The sequence below is a fragment of the Arachis hypogaea genome, chromosome 13 (genome assembly GCF_003086295.3).
Source record: "Arachis hypogaea cultivar Tifrunner chromosome 13, arahy.Tifrunner.gnm2.J5K5, whole genome shotgun sequence".
NCBI classification, from domain to species: domain Eukaryota; kingdom Viridiplantae; phylum Streptophyta; class Magnoliopsida; order Fabales; family Fabaceae; genus Arachis; species Arachis hypogaea.
Genome location: NC_092048.1, coordinates 69,619,845 through 69,636,532, shown reverse-complemented (window position 1 = coordinate 69,636,532; position 16,688 = coordinate 69,619,845). Strand labels below are relative to the sequence as shown.

At 39.5% G+C, this 16,688-nt stretch overlaps 1 non-coding gene across 1 annotated transcript; it reads left to right on the top strand.

Annotated features, from left to right (window-relative positions):
• Positions 1 to 16,377: 16,377 nt before the first annotated feature.
• Positions 16,378 to 16,485, top strand: LOC112739525 (small nucleolar RNA R71). Its single transcript, XR_003170460.1, has one exon. It is a non-coding gene; the product is annotated as a small nucleolar RNA R71 (small nucleolar RNA).
• Positions 16,486 to 16,688: the final 203 nt, after the last annotated feature.

The window sequence follows — 16,688 nt, the reverse complement described above, 5'->3', positions numbered from 1 at the left end:
ATCCCCGGCAACGGCGCCATAAACTTGATACGCACGGAAACTTGTCTCTCAACAAATCTCCCTCGGCAAGTGTACCGAATTGTCGTCAAGTAAAAACTCACAATAGAGTGAGGTCGAATCCCACAGGGATTGATTGGTCAAGCAACTTTAATTAGAGGAATGTTCTAGTTGAGCGAAGCAGAATTTGGTTTGAGTGTTGCAGGAAATTAAATGGCGAGAAAGTAAATAGTAGAAAATGTAAATGCCGAAAGTAAAAAGCTGAAAGTAAATGGCAGAAGGTAAATTTCAGAATTTAAATGGGAATGGGGAAGATGCTCATAAAAGTAAATTGCAGAAATTTAAGAGAATGGGTAAGATCAGAAATGGGGATTCATTGGGCGTAGGAGATGTTGCATTCTCCGGATCAAGTTCATTTCCATCTCTTCCTCAATCAATGCATTCATTGATCTCCTTGGCAATCTTAAGTGATCGAATTCCAATTCCTTGGCAATTCAATCTCTCAAATCTTGATCAATAGCCAATTCCTTGGTCAATTGCTCATGAGAAGAGATGAAGTATGGTCACTGATTATACCACATGCATTCCCAAATCAAGTGTTAGTAGGATTATAGTCACCATATCCAACCAAACCCAATTTGGTCCAACATGAGAAAGCATTTCTAGCATGATCTCTTCATTCCTCTTCCAAGGTTCAGAAGAGATCCAAGTATGAATAGCTTCTTTTTCAAGATAACTACCCAATTGGATGAAGATTGAAAGCATTCTAGTAAAATCAAGAGAAAAGATAGAAGAAGAGTAATGAAAACTAGTATTGATCCATCAAATTACAACAGAGCTCCCTAACCCAATGAAAGGGGTTTAGTTGTTCATAGCTCTGGAAATAGAAAACAAAGATGGATAATACATCATGAAAATCAGAACTAGAAGTGCAGAGAAAGTAAATTATACAGAGAGTAGTTTCCAATTTCCAATCCCCCAAAAAGCTCCTTTCCTAATTCAAAACTACCCCTATATATACCACTCTTCTGATTTTCTAGTTGATTCTTCAAGTCTTGGATATGGGCCTTTGGATCTTGAGTTTGAAGCAGTTATCTTCTGCAGTGGGCTTAGCTTTACTTGCAGAGAGAAAGTGTGAAGTAGGCAGGGTGTTTAGCTCAGGATGTTAGTGGCATTAACGTTAAATGAGAGTGTGGGTTCGAGAACGTTAGTGACAATCACCTTTTTCACTAACGTTCCTCACCCAGGGATGGTCCACGTTAACTTCAACGTTAGTGGCACTAACGTGACCACTAACGTTGCCTCTTGGTCCTTCGCACACGTTATTGGGACTCACCTTTCCCAATAACGTTGAGAGTCTTCCCTTCCCCCTACGTTAGAGTCCACGTTAACTAGGTTAACGTGGCTCTTAACGTAAGCTTGCCAATCCTTCGAGAACATTAGTGACACTTACCTTTGTTACTAACGTTCCAATGTGCCCCTACTTCCCACATTAGAGTCCACGTTAACTAGGTTAACATGGCTTCTAACATAGCAATGATAGCCATTTCCAACGTTAGTGACAAAGGTGAGTGTCACTAACGTTGGCTCATCATTCCCTTATCCACGTTAGCTTCCACGTTAACTAAGTTAATGTGGGAGTTAACGTTGCTCACATTGGCTTATTCCAACGTTAGTGACAAAGGTGAGTGTCACTAACGTTGGCGATTCTTGCTCCGCTTCCACGTTAACTAAGTTAACGTGGGAGTTAACGTGGCTCATTGTGGCTTAGCTCAACGTTAGTGACAAAGGTAAGTGTCACTAACGTTGGCTTCTCTTTTGCTTCTCAACGTTAGAGTCCACGTTAACTGAGTTAACGTGGCTCTTAACGTGGCCAATTGTGAGCTTGGTCCAACGTTAGTGACAAAGGTAAGTGTCACTAACGTTGGCTTCATTTCTTTCTTCCACGTTAGAGTTCACGTTAACTTAGTTAACGTGACTCTTAACGTGGGCTATTATGGCTTCGAGGGCGTTATTGGCGATTACTTTTCTCATTAACTTTGCAGGTTAGCTCCCATTCTACGTTTGAGGTCACGTTAGTTAGACTAACGTGGCTGCTAACGTGGTTCTTCCTTGCTTCCTTTGTCCTGAAATCAAGCAATAAAGTGCATCAAAGCTCTAGTCCCAGTCATGGGAAATGCATCATCCAATTTGTCATTAAATTCATGCAAAATCCTCATGAAATCATGTAAAGTACACAATGTATGCTTGAATCAAGATGTAAGTGAAATTCTACCCAAAACTTGCTTATTCCCTAAGAAAATGCATGAAACTACCTTAAAAACAATAAAGAAAAGGTCTGTGAAACTGGCCAAAATGCCCTGGCATCACTTTTTCACTAGATTTTAGTTTAGTTTTTATACATATTTATTGATAAAGGAGCAAAAGCATGAATAATTTCTGCATGAACCAAAATCTCAAGCATAGGTGAATTTTAGTTAATATACAGGGTAAATATGATGAAATAGATCAAACTAAGTGAAGTTATGATTTTGAGAATTATTAGCTCACTTAGCATAGTAAAGATTATCTTGGATGTTACTTGGATACACTTATTTGTTTGATGATAGGCAAAAAGAGAAGCAGGAAAGGGGGCAAGGAAGAAGCAAGAAAGCAACGTTGGACTCAAACGCTACCTCAAACGTTGGCCAAGAGAAAGGTGCATAGTTGGAGGTAAAATTGGACTCCAACGATGCCTCAAAATTCAATTCAAGAGACTATTGTTGGAGCCAAAGTTGGACTCCAACTATGGGTCCAACGTTGGGGGTAGAGAGGTGCCAACGTTGGAGGAACGTTGGTGGTCCAACGTTACCTCCAACTTGCTTGACAAAATGCATGAAAAAATTGGCACCCACGCGTACGCATCGTCCATGCGTATGCATGAGCATGAAAAATTAGCAATTCATGCGTACACGTTGCCCACGCGTACGCGTCGGAAGAACGTTGGCGCACCAACGATGAGTCCAACTTTGCTCCTGACAGCCTGAAGGGGTATACTTGAAACAAGAATAACTTGAGTTACAGAGCTCCAAATGAGGTGATTTCAAAAGGATTTGAAAGTAGGAATCCAGATCATTCCAAGCATATATGGAACTACATGATGGAAACTAAAATTGAGGGAGAAAACTGCCCCGAAAAGATCATAGACCAACATGGTACCACCCTGTAGTAAGGCCAGCTGACCTCTGCACCTTTGAAGGAGCATAACTCGAGTTGTAGAGTTCTAAATGATGCGCTTCCAACGGCATTGGAAAGTAGACATTCAGGGCTTTCCAACAATATATAATAGTATGGGGTGGATAAAATGTTTGAGCTTCAGAATTGGACGTTGTTACCAATGCTGTGCACCAACGTTTGGGGTCAAACGTTGGGTCCAACTTTGGGTCCAACATTGGGTTAAACATTGAAATGAACCTGGGAGCATTTCTCAACGTCTGTGATACCAAAAATGGCCCCAATAAATGCCAATACACATCTGGATCATGCAAGCAAGCTGAGCCCATCAACATCACTCAATCCAAGGCACAAGAAGCGTCTAGATTAGGAGTTTTAATTCATTTGTAATTTGTATTTTCATCTTTGTAAGCCTATATATAGGCATTAGCTGGATTGGAGGAATCATTCTGGATTAAAGGGGAATCTAGAATCATGCACCCTTATCCCCTGTCACACACCTTTCATACACTCTTTTTCCTTTTCTTTTCTTTTTCTTCCTTAGTAGTAGTTCGGTTTTAATTTGTACTTTTCAATTATGAACTTCGAATTTCCATTTCCAGTTTTTAATTCTTAATCTTCTTTAGTTTTTTGCACTTTTTTCTTTTCTATTCGAACAGAGCAATGACTTCAACTAACTCTTTTCATTGGGTTAGAGAGCTCTATTGTTATTTAATGGATTAATTGTAGTTTTCATTCTTCTTCTTCTTCTCTCTTTTCTCTTGATCTTGCTAGAAAGATTTCATTCCTCATTAAATCATTCAATTGTCTTGGGAAAGAAATTGAATGTAATTGGGTTCTAATGAGCGGATAATTTATACCCGTTTTGGCATTATTTTTATATAGTTTTTAGTATGTTTTAATTAATTTTTATTATATTTTTTTTAGTTTTTATGCAAAAATTACATTTCTGGACTTTACTATGAGTTTGTGTGTTTTTTTGTGATTTTAGGTATTTTCTGGCTGAAATTGAGGGACTTGAGCAAAAATCTGATTCAGAGGCTGAAAAAGGACTACAGATGCTGTTGGATTCTGATCTCCATGCACTCGAAGTAGATTTTCTTGAGATACAGAAGCCCAATTGGTTCGCTCTTAAATTCGTTGAAAAGTAGACATTTTGAGCTTTCCAGCAATATATAATAGTCCATACATTTCCCGAGAATTGATGGCCCAAACCGGCGTTCAAAGTCAGCCTAAAATTTCTGGCGTAAAACGCCCAAACTGGCACCAGAATTGGAGTTAAACGCCCAAAATGGCACCAAAGCTGGCGTTTAACTTCAGAAATAGCCTAAGCACAAAAAAGCTTCAATGCTCAGCCCAAGCACACACCAAGTGGGCCCCGGAAGTAGATTTCCGCACTATCTGCACTTAGTTACTCATTTTCTGTAACCATAAGTTACTAGTATAGTATAAAAATTACTTTTAGAGATTCATTTTGTACCTCATGACATTTTTACATTTCATATTATATTTTTGATGGCATGAGTCTCTAAACCCCATGGTTGGGGGTGAGGAGCTCTGGTGTGTTCCAATGGGTTAATGCAATTACTACTGTTTTCTATATAATCACGCTTGATTCTATTCTAAGATACTCATTCGTACTTCAATCTGGAGAAGATGATGATCCGTGACAATCGTCATTATTCTCAATGCTATGAACGCGTGCCTGACAACCACTCCCGTTCTATCTGAGCTCAACGTAGTCATTGGGTGACTGCTTGAGTGTGTATCTCTTTGGTCTCTGATCCATGAGATCAGAACCTTCGTGGTATAAGCTAGAACCAATTGGCAGCATTCCTGGGATCCGGAAAGTATAAACCTTGTCTATGGTATTCCGAGTAGGATTCAAGAAGGGATGATTGTGACGAGCTTCAAACCTGCGAATGTTGGGCGCAGTGACAGTGTGCAAAAGGACAAGGGTCCTATTTCGGCGCTAGTGGGAGCCGAAAGATGATTAGCCGTGCGGTGACAACGCATATGGATTTGTTTTCATTCGAGAGGATCATACAGCCTGTCATGGAAGGAAGCCATGCGTGTTTGGAGAAGAAGACAGTAGGAAAGTAGAGATTCAGATGACAGAGCATCTCCAGAACCTCAACCTGCTTCTCATTACTAAATCACAATACTATTTATTTCATGTTATTTATTTTCATAAATATAACAACTATTATCATTAATCTCCTGACTGAGATTTACAAAATAACCATAGCTTGCTTCAAGCCGACAATTTTTGTGGGATCAACCTTTACTCACGTAAGGTATTACTTGGACGACCCAATGCACTTGCTGGTTAGTTGTGCGGAGTTGTGAAAAGTATAATTACAATTTTGTGCAACAAGTTTTTGGCGCCGTTGCCGGGGATTGTTCGAGTTCGGACAACTGACGGTTTATTTTGTTGCTTAGATTAGGAAAAATTTTTTCTTTTTAGTTTAGAGTCACTAAAATTGCGTCTTCTATTATTGTTTTTGGTTAAAATTTTAAAATCCTTATTTTCTTTTTCTAAAATTTTTCAAAAATTTTTTATAAACTAATAATTGAGTTTTTCTGTTTGAGTTTAGTTTCATGCTTTAAGTTTGGTGTCAATTGCATGTTCTAATTTCTCTTTAATTTTTGAAAATATATGCATTGTGTTCTTCATTGATCTTCAAGCTGTTCTTGTTTATTTTCCTTGTTTGATCTTTAGTTTTTCTTATTTTGTGTCTTTCCTTGTTTTTCTTGTGCATTTTCGAATTATTAGTATCCAAAGTATAAAAATTTTTAAGTTTGGTGTCCTTTGTGTTCTTATTTTCTTAAAGATTTCCAAAATTTGTTCTTGGTGTTCATCTTGATCTTCAAAGTGTTCTTGGTGTTCATCTTGACATTCAAAGCTTTCTTGTTTGTTTTCTTTGTTTTGATCTTAAAATTCTAAGTTTGGTATTATTTTATTATTTTTCTCTTTCCTCATTAAATTCAAAAATATCTTTTCTCTTTATTTCAATTAAATTTTCGAATTTTAACTTTAAAATTTCAGATTTTTATTTTAAAATTTTTATCTTATCTTAGTTTTAAATTTCAAAATTCAAATCTTTTAAAAAAAAATCATATCTTTTTCAAAATCTTATCTTATCTTATTTCAAATTCAAATTTCAAATTTCAAATTTCAACTTCCAAAATTCAAAATTCAAATTTCAAAATTCAAATTTCAAATTTCAAATTTCAAATTTCAAATTTCAAAATTTAATTTTCAAATTTAAAAATCAAATCTTTTCAAAATTTAAATCTTTTTCAAACCTTTAACTTATATTGTTGACTTTTTCAAAATTCAAAATTCAAAATTTAAAATTCAAATTTCAAAATTCAAATTTCAAATTTTAAAATTTAAAATTCAAAATTTAATTTTCAATTTTAAAATTTAAATTTCAAAACTTTTTAATTTAAATTCCTTATCTTCTCTTACCTAACTTATCTTATCTTTTCTAATCTCAAATCTTTTTAAATATTTTTCAAAATATTTTTCTTTTTTATTTATCATTTTTGAATTACTTGTTCTATTTTATTATTTTGATTGAAAAATTTTAAGTTTGGTGTTTCCTTGTTAAGAAAGTTTCAATCTTTAAAATTTTAAAGTCATATCTTTTTCAAATCTTTTTAATTAATTAATTATTTTAGTTTTCAATTATCTTTTAATTTTTGAACGTATACTCGACTTTTTATTTATTTTATTTTATTTTATTTTCTTTTAATTTCGGTATTCAAAAAAAATTATTTTACAATTCACATCATCTCCCTTTCTCCATCATGGACCTAAGTGGAAATGAACAGTCTAGAAGGACTCTGGGGTCATATGCTAACCCCACTACTGCTGCATATGGGAGCAGTATCTGTATACCCCATAAGAGCTAGCAGTTTTGAGCTAAACCCTCAGCTCATTATCATGGTGCAGCAAAATTGCCAGTATTTCGGTCTTCCACAGGAAGAACCTACTGAGTTTCTGGCACATGTCTTACAACTTGCTGACACAATACATGATAAGAAAGTAGATCAGGATGTCTACAGATTATTACTATTTCCATTTGCTATAAAAGATCAAGCTAAGAGGTGGTTAAATAACCAACCCACAGCAAGCATAAGGACATGAAAACAGTTATCAGACAAATTCCTGAATCAATATTTTCCTCCAGAAAGGATGACACAGCTAAGGCTAGACATCCAAGGCTTTAAACAAGAGGATAATGAATCTCTTTATAATACCTGGGAGAGGTACAGAGGGATGCTAAGGAAATACCCCTCTGAAATGTTTTCAAAGTGGGTGCAGTTAGACATCTTTTACTATGGGCTTACAGAAAAGGCCCAAATGTCTCTAGACCACTCAGCTAGTGGATCTATACACATGAGAAAGGCAATTGAAGAGGCTCAAGAGCTCATTGATACGGTTGCTAGAAATTAATATCTATACTTGGGTAGTGGGTCCTCCATGAAAGAAGAAGCTAAAGTAGTATCCACTGAACTTAGTCCCCAAGAACAAGTTGCTGAACTCAATCAGCAATTGCTTATCATAACAAAACAGTTTGAAGAATTCAAAGAGATGCTCCAAGACACTAAAAATGCTAACAAGAATATGGAAGCACAATTGGATCAGACAAGACAGCAGCTATCTAAACAGATAGCAGAAGAATGCCAAGCTGTTCAATTAAGGAGTGGGAAGACATTGAATGTCTCAACTCAAAGCAGCAGAAAGCCAGAAAGGAACAACTGACGGAGGATAACCAACCCACTACCCAAAATCCCTCTGAGGACAGTAAGAGCCCATAGAGGAATAATTCTGGTATTCAAACGCCAGAACAGGGTGGAAAAGTGGCGAAACACCCAAGGGATGGCCAATTCTGGCGTCCAAACGCCAGAAAAGGGTGGCAATCTGGCGTTAAACGCCCATGTAGCACCCAATTCTGGCGTTCAAATGCCAATAAGGGGTCAGACACCTGCAAGTGCTGATAACAACCCCCTTAGGCAGGCTTCTCCATCCACTTCTGTAGGAAATAAACCTGCAGCAACTAAGGTTGAAGAATATAAAGCCAAGATGCCTTATCCTCAGAAACTCCGTTAAGCGGAACAGGATAAATAATTTGCCCACTTTGTAGACTATCTCAGGACTCTTGAAATAAAGATTCCGTTTGCAAAAGCACCTGAGCAAATAGCCTCTTATGCTAAGTTCATGAAAGAGATTTTAAGTCATAAGAAGGATTGGAGAGAAACTGAAAAAGTTTTCTTCACTGAAGAATGCAGTGCAGTCATTCTGAAAAGCTTACCAAAAAAGCTTAAAGATCCTAGGAGCTTTATGATACCATGCACAATAGAGGGTCTTGTACCAAGACAGCTCTATGCGATATTGGGGCAAGTATCAACCTAATACCTGCATCCACTAACAAAAAGCTTGGTTTGACTAATGAAGTTAAACCAACCCGGATATGCCTCCAACTTGCTGATGGCTCCATTAAGATCCCATCAGGCATAATTGTGGACATGATTGTCAAGGTTGGGCCATTTGCCTTTCCTACTGACTTTGTAGTGCTGAAAATGGAGGACCACAAGAATGCAACTCTCATTCTAGGAAGACCTTTCCTAGCAACTGGACGAACCCTCATTGACGTCCAAAGGGGAGACATAACCCTGAGAGTCAATGAGGATGAGTTTAAATTGAATGCTGTCAAAGCTATGCAGCATCCAGACACACCAAAAGACTGTCTGAGCGCAGATGTTATTGACTCCTTGGTGGAAGAGGTCAATATGACTGAGAGTCTCGAATTAGAGCTAGAAGACATTTTTAAAGATGTTCAGCCTGATTTGGAAGAACCAGAGAGAATAGAAGAACCTCTGAAAATTCCTCAGGAAGAGGATAAGCCTCCTAAACCCGAGCTCAAACCACTACCACCATCCCTGAAATATGCATTTCTGGGAGAGGTGACACTTTTCCAGTGATCATAAGCTCTGCTTTAAATCCACAGGAAGAGAAAGCACTAATTCAAGTGCTAAGGATGCACAAGACAGCTCTTGGGTGGTCCATAAGTGATCTTAAGGGCATTAGCCCAGCAAGATGCAAGCACAAGATCCTATTGGAGGATGATGCTAAGCCAGTGGTTCAACCACAGAGGCGGCTAAATCCAGCCATGAAGGAGGTGGTGCAGAAAGAGGTCACTAAGTTACTAGAGGCTAGGATTATTTATCCTATTTCGGATAGCCCCTGGGTAAGCCCTATCCAAGTTATCCCCAAGAAAGGAGGCATGACAGTGGTTTAGAATGAAAAGAATGAACTGGTTCCTACAAGAACAGTTACAGGGTGGCGTATGTGTATTGACTATAGAAGGCTCAATACTGCTACTAGGAAGGATCATTTTCCTTTACCATTCATAGACCAGATGCTAGAAAGACTAGCAGGTCATGAATACTACTACTTTTTGGATGGCTATTCAGGTTACAACCAAATTGTAGTTGATCCTCAAGACCAAGAGAAAACAGCATTCACCTGTCCATCTGGGGTATTTGCCTACAGAAGGATGCCTTTTGGTCTGTGCAATGCACCTGCAACCTTTCAGAGGTGCATGCTCTCCATTTTCTCTGATATGGTAGAGAAATTTTTGGAAGTCTTTTGGTGCACGAAATTGTGATGTCCAGGCTCGAACAATCCCTGGCAACGTGAGCAACTTGGTGCTCTGATCTCAATACATAATTGTCACAACTTCGATACAACTAACCAGCAAGTGCACTGGGTCGTCCAAGTAATACCTTACGTGAGTAAGGGTCGAATCCCACGGAGATTGTTGGTATGAAGCAAGCTATGGTCACCTTGCAAATCTCAGTTAGGCAGATATAAATTGATAATGATGTTTTCGAATAATAACTAATAGAATAGGGATAGAGATACTTATGTAATTCATTGGTAGGAATTTCAGATAAGCGAATGGAGATGCTTTTCGTTCCTCTGAACCTCTGCTTTCCTGCTATCTTCATCCAATCCGTCTTACTCCTTTCCATGGCTGGCTTTATGCAAGGGCATCACCGTTGTCAGTGGCTACATCCCCTCCTCTCAGTGAATAATATGCTCACGCACCCTGTCACGGCACGGCTATTCATCTGTCGATTCTCGATCATGCTGGAATAGGATTCACCCTCCTTTTGCGTCTGTCACTAACGCCCAACAATCGCGAGTTTGAAGCTCGTCACAGTCATTCAATCATTGAATCCTACTCGGAATACCACAGACAAGGTTTAGACTTTTCGGATTCTCTTGAATGCCGCCATCATTCTAGCTTACGCCACGAAGATTCTGGTTAGGAGATCTAAGAGATATTCATTCTAGCTTATTTCATGTAGAACGGAAGTGTTTGTCAGGCACGTGTTCATAGGGGAGATGGTGATGAGCGTCACACATAATCATCACCTTCATCACGTTCATGGGTGCGAATGGATATCTTAGAAGCGAAATAAGAAGAATTGAAAAGAAAACAGTAGTACTTTGCATTAATCTTTGAGGAACAGCAGAGCTCCACACCTTAATCTATGGAGTGTAGAAACTCTACCGTATGAAAATACATAAGTGAAGGTCCAGGCATGGCCGAGATGGCCAGCCCCCTAAAACGTGATCAAAGGATCATAAGGTAATCCAAAGATGAACAATGGATTACAACTGAGACCAAAGATACCTAATACAATAGTAAGAGGTCCTATTTATAATAAACTAGCTACTAGGGTTTACATGAGTAAGTAATTGATGCATAAATCCACTTCCTAGGCCCACTTGGTGTGTGTTTGGGCTGAGCCTGAGTGTTGCACGTGCAGAGGCCATTTGTGGAGTTGAACGCCAGTTTCTGTGCCAGTTTGGGCGTTCAACTCTGGTTTTGGATCCTTTTCTGGCGCTGGACGCCAGATTTGGGCAGAAAACTGGCGTTGAACGCCAGTTTACGTCGTCAATTCTTAGCCAAAGTATGGACTATTATATATTTCTGGAAAGCCCTGGATGTCTACTTTCCAACGCAATTGGAAGCGCGCCATTTCGAGTTCTGTAGCTCTAGAAAATTCACTTTGAGTGCAGGGAGGTCAGAATCCAACAGCATCAGCAGTCCTTTTTCAACCTCTGAATCTGATTTCTGCTCAAGTCCCTCAATTTCAGCCAGAAAATACCTGAAATCACAGAAAAATACACAAACTCATAGTAAAGTCCAGAAATGTGAATTTAACATAAAAACTAATGAAAACATCCCTAAAAGTAACTAGATCCTACTAAAAACATACTAAAAACAATGTCAAAAAGCGTATAAATTATCCGCTCATCACAACACCAAACTTAAATTGTTGCTTGTCCCCAAGCAACTAAAAATCAAATAGGATAAAAAGAAGAGAATATACTATAAATTCCAAACTATCAATGAAACATAGCTCCAATCATATGAGTGGGACTTATAGCTTTTTGCCTCTTAAATAGTTTTGGCATCTCACTTTATCCATTGAGGTTCAGAATGATTGGCATCTATAGGAACTTCAGATTTCGAATAGTGTTATTGACTCTCCTAGTTCAGTATGATGATTCTTGAACACAGCTTCTTTATGAGTCTTGGCCGTGGCCCTAAGCACTTTGTTTTCCAGTATTACCACCGGATACATAAATGCCACAGACACATAATTGGGTGAACCTTTTCAGATTGTGACTCAGCTTTGCTAGAGTCCCCAATTAGAGGTGTCCAGGGTTCTTAAGCACACTCTTTGTTTTTGCTTTGGACCTTGACTTTAACCGCTCAGTCTCAAGTTTTCACTTGACACTTACACGCCACAAGCACATGGTTAGGGACAGCTTGGTTTAGCCGCTTAGACCAGGATTTTATTCCTTTAGGCCCTCCTATCCACTGATGCTCAAAGCCTTGGGATCCTTTTTATTTGCCCTTGCCTTTTGGTTTTAAGGGTTATTGGCTTTTTCTTTTTCTTTCTATTATTTTTTTTTCTATTTTTTTCGCCTATTTTTCTCTCTCTTTTTTTTTTTTTTGCAAGCTTTGTTCTTTGCTGCTTTTTCTTGCTTCAAGAATCATTTTTATGATTTTTCAGATTATCAAATAACATGTCTCCTAGTCATCATTCTTTCAAGAGCCAACATATTTAACATTCTTAAACAACAACTTCAAAAGACATATGCACTGTTCAAGCATTCATTCAGAAAACAAGAAGCATTGTCACCACATCAATATAATTAAGCTAAGTTCAAGGATGAATTCGAAACTCATGTACTTTTTGTTCTTTTGAATTAAAACATTTTTTTATTTAAGAGAGGTGATGGATTCATAGGACATTCATAACTTTAAGACATAGTTACTACTACTAATGATCATGTAATGAAGACACAAACACAGATAAGTACATAACATAAAAAACGAAAAACAGAAGAAATAAGAACAAGGAATGAATCCACCTTAGTGATGGTGGCGTTTCCTTCTTGAGGAACCAATGATGTCCTTGAGCTCTTCTATGTCTCTTCCTTGTCTTTGTTGCTCCTCCCTCATTTGCTCAAGGATGTTGTTTGAGCTCTTCTATGTCTCTTCTTTGATGTCCTTGAGCATGATGGAGTGCTCTTGATGTTCCACCCTTAGTTGTCCCATATTGGAACTCAGTTCTTCTAGGGAGGTGTTGATGTGCTCCCAATAGTTTTGTGGAGGAAAGTGCATTTGAGGCATTTCCGGAATCTCATGGTGATGAGCTTCTTGCGCCTCTTGAGCTCCATGACTGGGCTCTCTTGCTTGCTCCATCTTTTTCTTAGTGATGGGCTTTTCCTCTTTAATGAGGATATCTCCCTCTATGTCAATCCCGGCTGAATTGCATAGGTGGCAAATGAGGTGAAGAAAGGCTAACCTTGCCATAGTGGAGGACTTGTCAGCCACCTTGTAGAGTTCTTGAGGTATAATTCATGAACTTCCACCTCTTCTCCAATCATGATGCTATGGATCATGATGGCCCGGTCTATAGTAACTTCAGACCGGTTGCTAGTGGGAATGATTGAGCATTGAATAAACTCCAACCATCCTCTAGCTACAGGCTTGAGGTCCAATCTTCTTAGTTGAACCGGCTTGCCTTTGGAGTCAACCTTCCATTGAGCTCCTTCTACACATATGTCCATAAGGACTTGGTCCAACCTTTGATCAAAGTTGACTCTCCTTGTGTAGGGGCGTGCGTTCTCTTCCATGTATGGCAAGTTGAACGCCAACCTCACATTCTCCGGACTAAAATCTAAGTATTTCCCCCGAACCATTAGGATGCCGACTTGTTGGATGGGATTTGTTAGAACTTCCCAACCTCTTCTTTGAATTTCATGTCGGATCTCCGGATACTCATTTCTTTTGAGTTTAAAAGGGACCTCAGGGATCACCTTCTTCTTGGCCACAACATCATAGAAGTGGTCTTGATGGGCTTTGGGGATGAACCTTTCCATCTCCCATGACTCGGATGTGGAAGCTTTTATCTTCCCTTTCTCTCTTCTAGAGGATTCTCCGGTCTTTGATGCCATCAATGGTAATGGAAAAACAAAAAAGCTATGCTTTTACCACACCAAACTTAGAATATTGCTCGCCCTCGAGCAATAAACAAAAGAATAGAAGAAGAAGAAGAAGAAATATGGAGAGGGAGCGGGAGATGTGGTTTCGGCCAAGGAGAGTGTAGAGGGGTGTGTTGTGTGAATTTGGTGAAGAATGGAGGTCTTTATCTAGGGAATGGAGGGGGGGTAAGGTTCAGCCATATGGGTGTGTTTGGGTGGGAAATTGGTTTTGAATTTTGAAGGTAGGTGGAGTTTATGAGGTAGGTTTATTGGGAGGAGTGGGTGGATGTGAGTGGTGAAGGTTTAGTGGGGAAGAGAGATTGAGGTGATTGGTGAGGGGTTTTTAGGGAAGAGTGTTTATGGGGTTGTGTGAAAGAGAGTGGTGAGAAGAAGTGAGTGGAGGTAGGTGGGGATCCTGTGGGGTCCACAGATCCTGAGTGGATCCTGTGGGGTCCACAGATCCTGAGGTGTTCAAGGAATTACATCCCTGCACCCATTAGGCATATAAAAATGCCTTTGTACCCAACTCTGGGCATTCAGCGCCAGGTTGGTGGCCATTTTGGGCGTTCAACGCCCATTGGTGTGCCATTTCTGGCGTTGAACGCATGCCTGTTCTGGCGTTCAGCGCCCAGAAGCTGCCCATTTTGGGCGTTCAGCGCCAGAACCATGCTCTGTTCTGGCGCTGAACGCCAGACAGATGCTCCTCCAGGGTGTGATTTTTCTTCTGCTGTTTTTGATTTCGTTTTCAATTTTTCTATTTATTTTGTGACTCCACATGAACATGAACCTAAGAAAACATGAAAAACAATAAAAATAAGAATTAGATAAACATTGGGTTGCCTCCCAACAAGCGCTTCTTTAATGTCAATAGCTTGACAGTGGGCTCTCATGGAGCCTCACAGATGTGCAGAGCTTTGTTGAGACTCTCCAACACCAAACTTAGAGTTTGGATATGGGAGTTCAACACCAAACTTAGAGTTTGGTTGTGGCCTCCCAACACCAAACTCAGAGTTTGACTGTGGGGGCTCTGGTTGACTCTGCTTGGAGAGAAGCTTTTCCTGCTTCCTCTCCATGGTTGCAGAGGGAGATCCTTGAGTTTTAAACACAAGGGAGTTCTCATTCCATTGAAGGACTATTTCACCTCTGTCAACATCAATCACAGCTCTTGCTGCGGCCAGGAAAGGTCTTCCTAGGATGATGGATTCATCCTCTTCCTTTCCAGTATCTAGGACTATGAAATCAGCAGGGATGTAAAGGCCCTCAACCTTTACTAATACATCTTCTACTTGTCCATAAGCCTGTTTTCTTGAGCTGTCTGCCATCTCCAGTGAGATTTTAGCAGCTTACACCTCATAGATTCCCAGTTTCTCTATTACAGAGAGGGGCATGAGGTTTAACCCTGAACCAAGGTCACACAGAGCCTTAAAGATCATGGTGCCTATGGTACAAGGGATTATGAACTTTCCAGGATCCTGTCTCTTCTGAGGCAATTTCAGTTGATCCAGATCACTTAGTTCATTGATGAACAAGGGAGGTTCAACTTCCCAAGCATCAATGCCAAATAATTTGGCATTCAGCTTCATGATTGCACCAAGAAACTTGGCAGTTTGCTCTTCGGTAACATCCTCATTCTCTTCAGAAGAGGGATACTCATCAGAGCTCATGAAAGGCATAAGGAGGTTCAATGGGATCTCTATGGTCTCTAGATGAGCCTCAGAGTCCTTTGGTTCCTCAGAGGGAAGCTCCTTATTGGTCACTGGACGTCCCAGGAGGTCTTCCTCCTTGGGATTCACGTCCTCTCCTTCCCTTACAGGTTCGGCCATGGCACTTATGTCAATGGCCTTGCACTCTCCTTTTGGGTTCTCTTCTGTATTGCTTGGGAGAGTACTAGGAGGGATTTCAGTGATCCTTTTACTCAGCTGGCCCACTTGTGCTTCCAGATTTCTAATGGAAGATCTTGTTTCATTCATGAAACTTACAGTGGCCTTGGATAGATCAGAGACTAGATTTGCTAAATTAGAAGCATTTTGTTCAGAGTTCTCTGTCTGTTGCTGAGTTGATGATGGAAAAGGCTTGCTATTGCTAAACCTGTTTCTTCCACCATTATTAAAGCCTTGTTAAGGCTTTTGATCATTCCATGAGAAATTTGGATGATTTCTCCATGTTGAGTTATAGGTGTTTCCATAAGGTTCACCTAAGTAATTTACCTCTGCTATTGCAGGGTTCTCAGGATCATAAGCTTCTTCTTCAAAAGATGCCTCTTGAGTACTGTTGGATGCAGCTTGCATTCCATTCAGACTCTGAGAGATCATATTGACTTGCTGAGTCAATATTTTATTCTGAGCCAATATGGCATTCAGAGTATCAACTTCAAGAACTCCCTTCTTCATAGGCGTCCCATTATTCACAGGATTCCTTTCAGAAGTGTACATGAACTGGTTATTAGCAACCATGTCAATAAGTTCTTGAGCTTCTGCAGGCGTTTTCTTTAGGTGAATGGATCCACCTGCAGAAGTGTCCAGTGACATCTTTGATAGCTCAGATAAACCATCATAGAATATATCCAGGATGGTCCATTCTGAAAGCATGTCAGAAGGACACTTTTTGGTCAACTGTTTGTATCTTTCCCAAGCTTCATAGAGAGATTCACCTTCTTTCTGTCTGAAGGTTTGAACATCAGCTCTAAGCTTGCTCAGCTTTTGAGGAGGAAAGTACTTGGCTAAGAAAGCCGTGACCAGCTTATCCCAAGAGTTCAGGCTGTCTTTGGGTTGAGAATCCAACCATAATCTAGCTCTGTCTCTTACAGCAAAAGGGAAAAGCATGAGCCTGTAGACTTCAGGATCTACTCCATTAGTCTTAACAGTATCACATATCTGCAAGAATTCAGTTAAGA